The following is a 13265-nucleotide window of genomic DNA, read 5'->3' as shown; positions in this document are numbered from 1 at the left end:
TGCGTAAAGGACCGCAGGTTGTGTGAGTTTTACTGTATTCTATGAGGCTGCCACCGCCGGTTTTATTGCGTTGAGAACCCCCTAAAAGGCCTATCACCGAGGCTCAACCGCCGGTTTATTGTGTTAAAAAACCCAAAAAGGGCCCACACCCCCGGGGGTTTGTGGGGTTTTATACATGATATTTTGAGGCTACCACCGCCCTTTTTTATCGTTAAAAACCCTAAAAGCCTATCACCCCTGGGTTTTTGAGGGCGGCCACGCCCGGGATTTGCTTAAATGGCCTATTACCGCGGGTTGTGTGATCTAAACTGTATTCTCTGTGGCTGAAACTCTCGGTTTTATTACGTTAAGAATCCCCTAAAAAGCCTACCACCGCGGGTTATGTTAGCTTTACTGTATTCTCTGAGGCTGCCACTATCGGTTTCATTGCTTTAAGGATCCCCTAAAAGGCCTAACACCGCGGGTTATGAGGCTGCCACAGCCGGTGTTTTGCCTTCAGAATCCACTAAATGCGCTATCACCGCGGGTTGTGTGAGCTTTACTGTATTCTCTGAAGCTTTCACCGCAGGTTTTATTGTGTTTTGAACGCCCTAAATGACCTACCACCGTGGATTGTGTGAGCTTTACGTTCTTCTCTGAGGCTGCCAGAGCCGGTTTTATTGCGTTAATAACCCTCTAAAAGGCCTATCATCGCAGGTTGTATGATCTTTACTGTATTCTCTGATGTTGCTATAGCTGGTACCGGTTTTATTGCGTGAAGCCTATCATTGTGGGTACTGTGTGAGCTTTACTGTATTGTCTGAGGCTGCCACTGCCGGTTTTATTGCGTTAAGAAACCCTAAAAGGCCTATCACCCTGGGTTGTGTGAGCTTTATTGCGTAATAATTTAAATATAGCTCTGTGTAAACGACAACTGCATTATACATGTATACAATTAGGCCTACCTTTAACACTAAACTTGCATGGAATTTTCACGAAATTGCCAACATGACTGACCTGGCTTATTTATCTTTACCCGTTGGATTCGTTTCACTGCTGCGATTTCTTTTTACCGACAGATGACTTTATCTTGTCTGGATTTCCGTATGTGAATAATTGCCTCGCATTACTAATTAATTTTAGAGCAGATTCTCGAAAGAATGATATCTCGAATGAATATCGAAAAACGCGATTGTGAATTCCTCTTCACTATACCTAACGCTGTCGCTCATTTGCCAATGTCAAGCCTTATCAATTTCTAATATCGTGTCCTAAGCCCTTTCAAAGTTCGATTGTTGATTTCAGCCCCTAAACATAACTGTCACATTAATATAAGTTGCCGCTTTATATTTGATATCTCACTAGATACGTATCTTCTTTTTCCATTTTTACGGGAGTAGTTGACTGAAAAACAGAGCTTATAAATATATGCTCTTTCGATAAGAAGAATACAGAGAATAAGAAAATAAAAAATGGTGTTCGCAACCAGTATTTTTGTACATTTAATCGAATATATGATTAGTGACACTGACTTGGAAGAGCGATATTACTTTTCTCTTACAATTATTAACCTAGAGAGATCACAGCATCATAACTGTATCATACGTGGTTCAAATTTTAATCGAGTTATTCGTCAAGATTATCTTATGGTAAATATATAATAAAACGTCTTGCTCGTTGTAAATAGAGTTTACCGACTCAAGTCTGGTAGCATAGGGGAGCGAAGGATTGTTGCATTTTATATTTACGTCAATGTACAATTTTGTTGTTTTTATAGCTCTTTCAAGGGATACCCTTCCCAAGATGACTTTAAAGAAACTTAGAAACTTTATTTAGTGTGATCCAAACATGCCATGTAATGTATAAAGTCATTATGCCTAAGATACAGCTAACAATTTTATTTCTCATAAAACTTTTTGATTTTGTACAGTTTCAATACAATTATTTGTATTTCCTATAATTGCTAATAAGTTATTGCAGTAAATACAAATTATATCTATTAGAGTATCATCTTTGTCAACTGTTAGAGGCTTAGCTGTAGTGCGAATCATTCAGTACTACATCAAAGAATTATAGTATTTGGTTGAGAATTCACATTACTTACTATCATGTTATTATATTGCTTACCTTATCTTTATGATTCTATGACACGATGCATTAATTAAACTTTTACTACTTTGGGCGCAATTGTGTTCACCTCAAATTTTAAGGTATGTATGAGAGTCACTCTACGAACTATTATAACTAACAGAAGTGCTAATTATGCAAGAAAGTACGCCTTTATGAAGAAGCAGCGGTTCTTATGGACTGGGATGTGATTGGCTCTCACGCTTCGTTTATTGAATCGTTTTTTTTTGTCTTTGTGTTTTTCCATGAAAAGTGGCCATTTTGAAGATTTGCTGCAAGGGATTATAGGAATTCGGAGACTGATAACGTTTACAGAACAAAAGAATCTCATTTTTTATGCAATTACCAACTTACAACGATATTTTCGTTGGTACTTTTGTTGATTCAATAGAGTACCTTTAACTGTTTGGAGATTATGGTAGTTCATTAATAAAATTGTCAATTAATTAGTTTTCATAGATGTCTTGTTATTGGAGCTATAGACTGATGACATATTTAGCTTCGACCTTTGGCCTCAGACTTAATTATATTGATCAGGTCGTTGGCCAATAACAAGGCAACCATTATGGAAAACACTTTATTATTAACATTATATGTATATGCTCAATGCTCAGCTCTAGCTGTTCTCAGTTTGATGCATTAACATCTAACATGCCTAAATCCATTTCATTAAAGAGATCTCACAAACTACTATTATACACATACTTTCTAAATGCTTTAATAATGTTGCCTTCAACGAGCATTAAGCGTTCCATTGCTAGATTATTGTAGGGCAGACATGAACTCCGAACATTAACCGTGACAACAATGCTTCATCCAGCCTCATACGTAAGGTGCTTAAGCAATATAAATTATATTGCATCTTCATTAGTCATAAAGCCGTATTGGCCACATTTTATAGGCATTTTAATGTCCTTCCCCATTATACCGTTAACTCCGAACCACGATAGACTGTCTGCATTTCAGAAATTTCCATATGATTCGTCTATATCTTTGCGATGACTTACATCTGCTGTAGGAGACTTTCGAATACACGAGCCATTTGGCATCGTCGCATCTGTTTTGTAATATCTTATTACCTCGAGTGTTTCCATCATTCACAAAAGAGTGGTGGCATCCTTGTCAGGAACATAAAATATCTGCCGCGTGCCGAATTCTGTAGCATTTTATTTACAAATATTAACTGAAAGGCGCAAAGTGTTAGACTACACAAATATAACTATCAACCTTTTGGGACATTTTTATATTTGTCCCATTGTACGTAGGATTCTCAAAGTGGACTACAGTAGAAACAGTGAGACACTGCAGCTATGTATCAAACAATGTCTACAACATATACAAACATATAATGAGAAGAGTGCGAGGAAAAGGGACTGCGAACTTTTTTAACAATCGTCACTAAGCTAATGCTCAACGTATATAATGAATACGCTGAATATGGCCTAAAAAAGACATGCTGACTGCCAAATGACATATCGTATCACTCAGAATATGAGCACGGAACAGAGTATAAAAATACAACAGGACTAAGAATACTTAGATCAGAATAATCGGCGGAATATTAAGTGAGTTCAATAAATAAAGTATCATATTCTAGTATATTTCTAAGGATCCTGTTAGATTTACGGCATCTTGATCAACGCATCACCTGATTCAACCTTTTGTGATTGACGACTCAACGTCCAAGCACTTACTAAATCGATATATCACCATCTCCGTGACGGTACGAACCTCCGTACTGTCAGTAGCCCCTATAGCGTCATAAATATTACACAGAGCAGCTATCTGTTGTCTGATCATCCGAATGGAAAATGGTCACAATCAAACACCAAGTCTAGACCCTACTAAGCAAATGTCATGAATTCTAATAACTTTACACTGCTTATTTTGTTAGAAAAATGAGGAGTTACTTATATCATGCTTGCTTCATAACTGTTTTACGACGGAGATTTTGCGAGGCGTGAGAACACAGGCTTTCTCCTTTTAAAAGCCTTAAGCAAGTTTTGTTTACAATCCTCAATTATACCATTTTTGCGCATACATGCACATCTATTATCCACTCATGAGTGTCTGAATCAGCGATAACAGTTTGGCCCAAATAATTTTAGACTCAAATTCCAGATGATTTGTAACAGATAATAACGTCACGCAACATCGGACGCTAACCAGTGCCCTATGTCTAATGGGGGCTTACCAAATACAGTGTTGTACAACCGTAAGATGCAAAAAATCTGTTAATCAATTGTGAGTAAAAACTTTATAGTTTACATTTGTTTTCAACACTTTGAATGTATGCAAATATCGGAATTTAAAGCTTCTAGCTTAACCTCGACTCTGTAATGAGTTCCCATGAAACAGTGCCATTGTTAGATATTCTTAGGTTCTGCGACACAGCAGTAAGATCCTTCACGGTTTTTGCTGGATTCAGCACAAACACCCGTGGTGTCCATATCGAATCGGAGGAAATGGTTAGTGATGTTCGCCCTCCAAGCAGTTCTTTTTTCCATCTAGGAAGGTTTACGGCGTTCCATGACAGTCTTAGGAAAGCTACTATGTTAATTTCTCCGGATATTTCATCGAAATTTGTGACAGATGTAAGAGAAAAATCCATCGTGACTTCTAGAGAATCAGAGACATTATTTAGTGGAATAACTTCTTTGTTGATTTTCCGCAGCGGTGCTAAAATCACATCTTGAATCCGCCTGTTCGTTTCCTCAAAATCAATATTATCTTCTGTCTCCCCTTCTACATAATCGGCATTGTTATATTCTTCTTCAAAGAGTGAAGAAACAATGGCAATACAGGACACGGCAAACATCCAACGGTAAAACATGTATCTTGACGATGCCATTTTGCCACGGTTAGAATGATGATCGAAAATGAAGTTTTGACTAGCGAATTTCAGATTTTGTTCAGAATTTAGGTAGAGAGTTCATATACATGTGCATTGAATTAAATTTTAATTACAATTTCATTAACGATGACCAGAGATTATTTAAATGATAATGAAGTACAATGTACACGATTCTCTAAGGGAGGAAGCTGACCTGTCCGCAACATTAGTCTCGGATAGTAAATCAGGGGTGATGGCGAAATTGTAAAAGATGAATAGCTAGAGGGGGAGGAGAGCACGTAGTCGTACGTTAGGCGGATGGACAAGTACGAATAGGAAAAAGGTGTCCCGGTGTTTACATTCATATTTGAAATATTGGTACTTCAAGATAATACAGCCCGTATATGTGCGTATGTATGTGAAAAGAGGCTGTACATCAATTATAATTGGGACTTAAATCAATGCAAATAGAACATGGATGTCTGCTAGGTGAAAATTGGAATATTTTCTCGAAACATTTTCTTTTTATTAAAAAGAGAAAAAGTAATCTAGGTACATGTATTTAGTCCCCATTTGTAGTGTAACCTTTAACTATATCAGTGTCGTTTTCAAAAGCAACAAATACATTGTCAAAGTACATGTATATATATTTACAAAGCTACGGATTCATACAAATAATATATAGACCTACGCCAACAAGAAGTTTGGTAAAGCTATATCACCCAAACTGTGAGTGATATACTGTGAGTGATAAGCATATATTAAGCCCAATATTCTTTTTTCGAAAGCATAAGATAATACTTTCTACAATCAAGTAGATTACGCATTATTTCATGTTAAAAAAGAAGGCATTATACTCAGTTCCAACATATTTCATCTGATATTAATATAAAAAAAAATGTTGACAAATGAAAAAGAGAACTAAAGTACAATTTGAATTTTATTTACTTCCCTAATCAATCTACAAATGTTAACTTTAACCTAAATTTTTTCAACTCACAGTCATAACGATCCTATTTAGAAGCAAAAATCGTGTTGGCTTTAACTTGACCCCAGTCACGAATTGTAAAGATAACGTTATGGATATAGATATATCTATAAATAAATCATTGAAGTTAATGCCTTCGTCAATCGTTACAAGCAAGATGAACATTGCAACCGTTTTTGTGTTTCTTGGTAAGATTTGTTTAAGAATACCTGCAAATTACGGCGCATTCTCGCGATATTGTACTATAGTACATGTATCATACATGTTTATTTTGCTGCAGTCTTTAATAGCCTCATTTAATCTAATAAAGTAACTTTTAAGGTTTAGTTTACGGGAAAGGTCACTGTTGGCACAATATATGGATAGAGTTGTCGACATTTAACATGTGATCATCTACTCAAAGCTTCTGTATTCATTGAGCACACTGGTTTCGTTGTATCCTTTTTCGTATATGTTTACGAAGAAAAATATACTTATTTATTTTTCTTTTTAAGGTTTGCTGTATTGTGCTCATGGAGAGTGTCCAACCACGTGTGCAGACCAGGCGGACCAACCTGTGTGTGGAACTGATGGAGTCACTTTTCGTATGAACATATCTTTTTCTATAAGTTACGGTTAATTGATTGTTCATCCCGAAAGCTAGATGCAATACATTTCAAACTTGGTTCATGATAGAATGAGTTTCATTTGTGTATTGAATCCCTGTTTTACCATATAGACCGTTTTCACAAACATATTATTTTGTATCTTTAATGACAATTTATAACATCAGTAAACATATTCACATTAAATGTGTTGCCGTTACCCTTATCACATAGATATGTTGAGAAAGGCTCTTATGCTTAGACCCTCAATGATAATTTATAAACTTTAAGCTGAAACCTTCAAGGATTAGTGCTGAGAACACTTTTGCCAAGTAGTACGAAAAGAGTATATTTCGCACATGTGCATTCATAACACTGTAAGAACCTACTTTTAGTTTGTAGTGAAAAATCGACGCCACTCAGATTAATTGTTAGTCGCCATCTTTAGTAAATATCAAATTTAATTTCTTGCATCGCTCGTGTTCGGGAATATCAGACCTTCGTCCAGACCATCATTGTCTTATTATTGGTTTCAGCGGAAAAGGCCGAGAGTTGCTGATTGGTAGCTCCAACTGTCTGTCTCTCCTGTCCTTTAACACAAAAAAATCTAGGGTCCTTGTGCGGCCCAACAGTCATGTAGCCTCATACCAGTTTACCACTGATAGATCGATCATACATGTATATACCCTAATTTCTGATTTGCACGCCTTAGTGGAACTTTTAAATTGTACCAAGTTTCTAGTTTTACATGTATTTCTGCATGCCCTACTTCGTATTTACAGTTGTGAGTTGACTTTCCATTCTCCAGAGACCTTACAGCTATATATGTCGTTCAATTGAAGATGGCTATTTGCTACGTATAGTCATTATGCTAGCCTGCGCAAGAAGTACAATATGGTCATGACGGAGCATGTAGAGATGCCTGCTAAGGCCTGACAAATGTCAAAGCCAGACAAACACACTTCACCTTGCACAACTGTGAAATGTCGAGTTTTAACACCGTCGCCAATCAACGAGAAAAAGAACCTCTACTTTAGTGGGTATCAGATGAGTCAGTCATGCCTACCGTAATGCTATATCTACGAATAACGCAATAACACATTTAGCTTATTTAAATAGATCATATTGCTTGCATTTCACTTTTAATTGTAAAGTCGAACCTTATTACGTTGGTCCAGTATGAGGCTTCTTCTCTCTATATCATGAGAGACAGAATATTGTCTATACGACCCCTGATTTTCAAAGTTTTGTTTTCTTACCTTGATTCAATCATCTCAGTAGCCATCTAGTATAGGTCGCATCGATAGCGATCAAAGATCATACTTACACACTTCGCGAATGCTGCACGTTATGTTCTATGCATTAATTAGTCTACAACTAAATCTATTATTTTTTTTACAAATAAAAAATAAAACTTCCTTCGACGCCCCAGCTATTTTTTTTTGCTCCTATTTTGAAACAAATTTTTAGAAGATACCAGCAGTGATGTATTTAAAATTATTCACAGAGAGAAAACATACATTTGGCTGTACAAATTACAGCAAACTAGTTCTACATTCGTTCCATACAACGAACATTTATGGTTCATAGTACTTAATAACTTTATACAAAACAAGTCTTGCATTTGAAAAGAGTCAAGTAAAAATTATGGGTTTAAATTATCATATACTCTTTAAATGAATACTATTGAATGAAAAGATAGCTAGATTTCTCAGTTTCTCCTGTATTTCACTAGTCAAAATTTAAATTTCACTGGCACTCTGGAAAATATTATCTACGTTAGTCATTCACTCGGTTGTCCATGCCGGACTACTATTCTTCTTAATTCAGCGGTCGTAATGCACATTGGAACATCTTCTTCAATTGAGCGATAGCTATCAACTTAACACAGATTATGGCGAGTTTCTTCTATAAATACAGGATTTATCTTCATCTTGTGGTATGAAAATTATCATGTTTCACTTGTGGCTCCCGCCACTTTTTCAAACCATTTGATGAAAATTATACCTGTATTTAGAGAGAAAAATAAACTATGAATATTCCTATCGTGAATTTCATTATACAAGTACATATACATGAAGTGAGTATAATGTATAAGGCCATGATTCATTCTGAAGCTCTGTATTTCCGTTTCCACTCAAAACAAGGTTAGCAGGCTGTGTGCCTATCCAAGTCGATAGTGCAAGATCTATTAACGCTAATACACTCATCAAAATTTTCTCTGAATTTTGTGTAGACTAATCTTGGAGCATGTAAAGAAGCCAACATCATTAGCAAGCCTTAACTCGGTGCAGTGTTTGACTCCTGGCCACAAATGCCATAACGCTGTTATCAACGGCGGCTGTTCCTCCCTTGACCGTTGTGATAGCACACCACAAAGAATTTGTGGTTCCGATGGAATTCGTTCGGTTCAGCAACACTCTTCTGCGATATATTACCTCATCTCTTACCATAATGTCCATGCGTAGTGCTTTAAGTACCATGGCTTTCAATTCGATCGGCTCAATTTCATGAAAATTTGATAATGTATTTAAAAATAAAATATTATGAAGTGAACAAAGAAATAATTGTCACATTGCAAACGGCACCTAAAATCTTCTTAAATTACTAAAAAAAGGAGATCAAAATATGCAAAAATAGCCCTTACAGTGTTAGTCACGCTAGAGAAATTTGGTGATAAATACTGCAAAAACAGCTATTAATCGCACGTACATAACATATAAATTATTACGTGGGTTTTGAATCTTTTTTTTAAATACTTTCGCTCATCTGGAGGCATGTAGCTTTAATATCAAAGACATTGTATATCATCCTAAAATGGTCACCATCGTCTCAACATATTTTCAACCTACGTAATAAATACAAATATAATAAGATACATGATATATAAATGGTGACAAAATAATATCTTAAAACTCGTATTGTCTGTTTCTTAAGCTCTTGAGTTATAGAAGCAATAGGTAAATTGATAGGGATATTGTCTAAAGATAGTTTTTAGTTCAATATGGGTTATCTGGTGATCGTTAAAACAAATTTTAGGCGAGCCAGTATGCATACTCAATTTCAATTGCACTTTTGGGAATATAATATGATGTAAAATTGCAATTGAGTCAGCTTTTTCTTCGTATAGTACTACATGTTATCTGATGTGAGCTTCACTGATAAGGCCCCTGATTCGCAGATCGAAATCCAAGGTGACCTGACTGACAAGTAGTATCTGATCGTCTTCTCAAGCTTTCTTACTGTTCTTGGTGAGTAAACAAGGAAGTTATTTTGAAAATAGAGAAATTAAATTGTATTTAGTAGAGGGTTATCTGTTCCCTGTAATTTTAGAAGATGGTCAGGGAAATAGTCATGCGCTTAACGTTGAGCAAATAGGATACAATGCTTAGCGTTGGTGTTCCTCTTTTGTACACTACTTATACTTTTCTTCAGCAGACAGTTTGCAATGACAAACCCAAAATCATGAGCTGGATAAATCTCTGACGTAACAACTAATACAATTCTTTTCATTTAACCTATTACGTCATTAACTACATCGCGTGTTAGCCAGAGGCGCAATAAAATTATATATATATTATATAAATAATTAATTCATTTTAATGTATGATTAAGCCTGGCATTAAATGATTGGACATATAAGGATTCGCGGCGTATGTGAGAAAATACGTGACTGCCCGATCAGATTTTCATTCCGATCTTGGTATGACTTCAAAATATTTTGTGGAGCATAATGGAGCCAGTTGCTATGAAAATCGCTACATTCGCTACAATCAATAAAATCACAAGCACAGAAGGCGCTTGATTTGTTGTCGAGTAATCTCAGAATGTAAAGAACCCAAGAGTGCGTAGTGTTGTTGAGCATAGATATGTTATGAGTGGCCCCACCCAATGTTTCTTTCCAGTCGTTTTTAATTGTGTGAGTAAAAATTGGCTCATAAGACTAATTGCAAACACTCGATATTCAATCGCAAAATGTTTCATTTGGACCTCTATAATCAAATTTAAAAAAATGAGTTACCTTTACTGCGGATTTGAACTCCCAGACTCCTCTCGTTCCTAAAGCAGAGCCACTGAAAACCCTTCAGCCACCGAGAGTTACCGTTATATTGATGAAACGAGGCCTGCTAAGAGAAAACCATATATTCTAAATATAGGGCTTGTAACGATAGCTCATTTAACTGTTTGCGTTTAACCACAGATGTCCTAAATAATCCTGAAGCTTACTATAAGCATGTATATTTATAAAGAATCAAAGGGCTTCAAGTTCTTTGGTATTTTCTGATCTTTGCAATCTAAATCGTACTGTATATCTGTATGCATTTTCCTGTATAAGTTTATTTTTATGTATTCATAATTCATTTTGTAAGGCACATACGGAATTCTGCATAACTAGAGTTGCATCAAAAAATCATTTATGTACTTTTTTTACGACACAGCCACACTTTATCATTGTAAATCATGGCTACTTCCTTAACAAAAACAATTAAAAAAAGAATTTAACAAAAAAAAAAATTTCCTTGACTGGGATTCGAACTCGAGACCTCTCACTCACAAAGCGAGCGCGTTACCACTGTACCACGGAGAAGTTATACACAGAATGTCTGAATAATATCAAGTCATTCTAAATTTAGAACTTCCATTGCATTCAGGTTTGTAATCCCAGGTACGTTAATATACGTACCTGGTAATCCTTATTAATTTCGAGGTATTTTGTTCAGGGTAAACCTGTTGTTTAAAAATTGAAGTAAATATTTTAGCGAAAATCCTCTCGCCCAAACAGTCCGACATGTAGAATCTATATATTCCACTACTCGGTTTGTGTAGTATTCGGTAATCTACATGGCTAAAAATAGTATTTTCATTGATAAAATCATATTCATCCGCGTAATTTGTGATTGTGCATTTATTGACAATTCTATAAGCCAACGCTATTGTTTAACTTTAAATGCGTTGTAATTTGTTGGATACTTGTAACAAAATAAAATATTTCTTCTTTTAAATCGCTAGTTTTAAGCTGTTTTGAGAACTACTTGTTGTTAGGTTTGTCATAAACTTCTGTGTCAGAGATTGAATGTCCGCTTTGTATTTAGTTATTTTCGATCAGAAAATACCAGAAAACAATATTAGAAATCTTCGACCATTCGGGAATTACTTTGCTTGAAAATTGATGCGCCTGTCTTTGACCATCTTTACGCAGTGATCTCCCCTGAATTTTTCGGCTTTAGTGTACATACAAAAGGGAAGTAACCGCTTCAAAAAAGTGGACTACTTTCGGCATTTGCAATTAAGAACATTAGACTCTGAAATTTCGCTACCATTATTTGTTTGGTCTGACGACCCAAACAAATAAAAATGAAATAGTGCAGTCAATTATCTTAGCAGATTCTTTAAACAAAAGAACAACATCTCGTAAGCTCCAAACACCGAATTGAGTATTCATGTAAACTTCAATATTTGAGATTCAAATTCCGATTTACAATATACTCAGTATATAAGAAGTACCGTATTGATTTGTTTATGGAAATGTCGTCGCTTAATTTAAATTAATTTTTTGAGTATTCTATCTCCACCTTTTTTTTCTAAAATGATATTTTTATACTATCGAATTCGTCTCAAACTCTTCTAGACGTAAAAGCGGCAAATCTTGCAGTTGCATATTATCATTATTCCTACCAACCAAAATGCAGGAAACGCCCTCTAACAAAATAAATTTAAAATTTCATTTTCTAAATTATCTGACCATTGATTACTAGGGAACGTAGTTCTAAGATTATTTTTACTTTTAATTATATAGCTCTGTGCACAGGTCTCTGGTAATAAGAACCAGTACGAACATTTGGAATCTGAAACAATATTTAATAAATACTTGATAAAATTGGACTTGAAGAAGAGTTTTTCCAAAATCAAAAATCAAAAAAATAAATGAAAAATACAAAGGTCATTTTACAATTGATCCAAATATTCAAGATATTGATCTTGATCCTAAAATTGATCGATTGTTTCTTTTTTTATCTGTTTTGTTATACGTTGATTTTTTTCCCAAAACGGGATTGTTTCTTTGCAAATCAGCAATTGTTAACATTTTGTTTATGTATCATTTAATTCTAGCAAAATACGATCTATTTTAGTTTTCTAAATCTATGAATTTAAAATCAGGATCATTTGAACCTGATCCTGATCTTTTCTTAGTGAACTTAGCATTACAGACGTCAACGTCATAAATTTATACTATACTGGCCAATCAAGCGTTATTTAGGTATTTCACACAATTGCTGCTGGATGTAGATCTACGTATAGAAGTCGTCCAAGTCCCTGAAGTGCTCTATCAATATATTCTCTCCCTATATACAATATAGTCCATTAAAAAAGTGCAGATAAAGCGAAATGTGATTACAAAAACTGAAAAATATAACACTTCCCCGAATAAAAATAAACCGCAAAGTTTTTAGTTATTTGCGTTCCCACGATAGTGCTCGGTTTCATGAAACTTTCAACATTTAGAAAATGTTACTTGGGGCAACGGTTGACTTGGACGCATTGTATCATGTTGACATGTATATGAGTACAGTTATATACAAGTAGAGACTTTGATGCTAAAGCATCAAGTCGCCGGATAGAAAAATGATTGTATTATCATAAATATAAGAAAATATAAGTTTAATGGCTCAAGTATAAAAATAAGAAGAATTAACAATGAGTTGAGTAATTCTTCTTGTAATTGTACTTTAAACAAAGATACTGTTGTACCATA

Source organism: Ruditapes philippinarum, unplaced genomic scaffold (assembly GCF_026571515.1).
Source record: "Ruditapes philippinarum isolate M1 unplaced genomic scaffold, ASM2657151v2 ctg573_1_1_1_1, whole genome shotgun sequence".
In the NCBI taxonomy this organism is placed as follows: domain Eukaryota; kingdom Metazoa; phylum Mollusca; class Bivalvia; order Venerida; family Veneridae; genus Ruditapes; species Ruditapes philippinarum.
Note: the sequence above shows the minus strand (reverse complement) of the source record.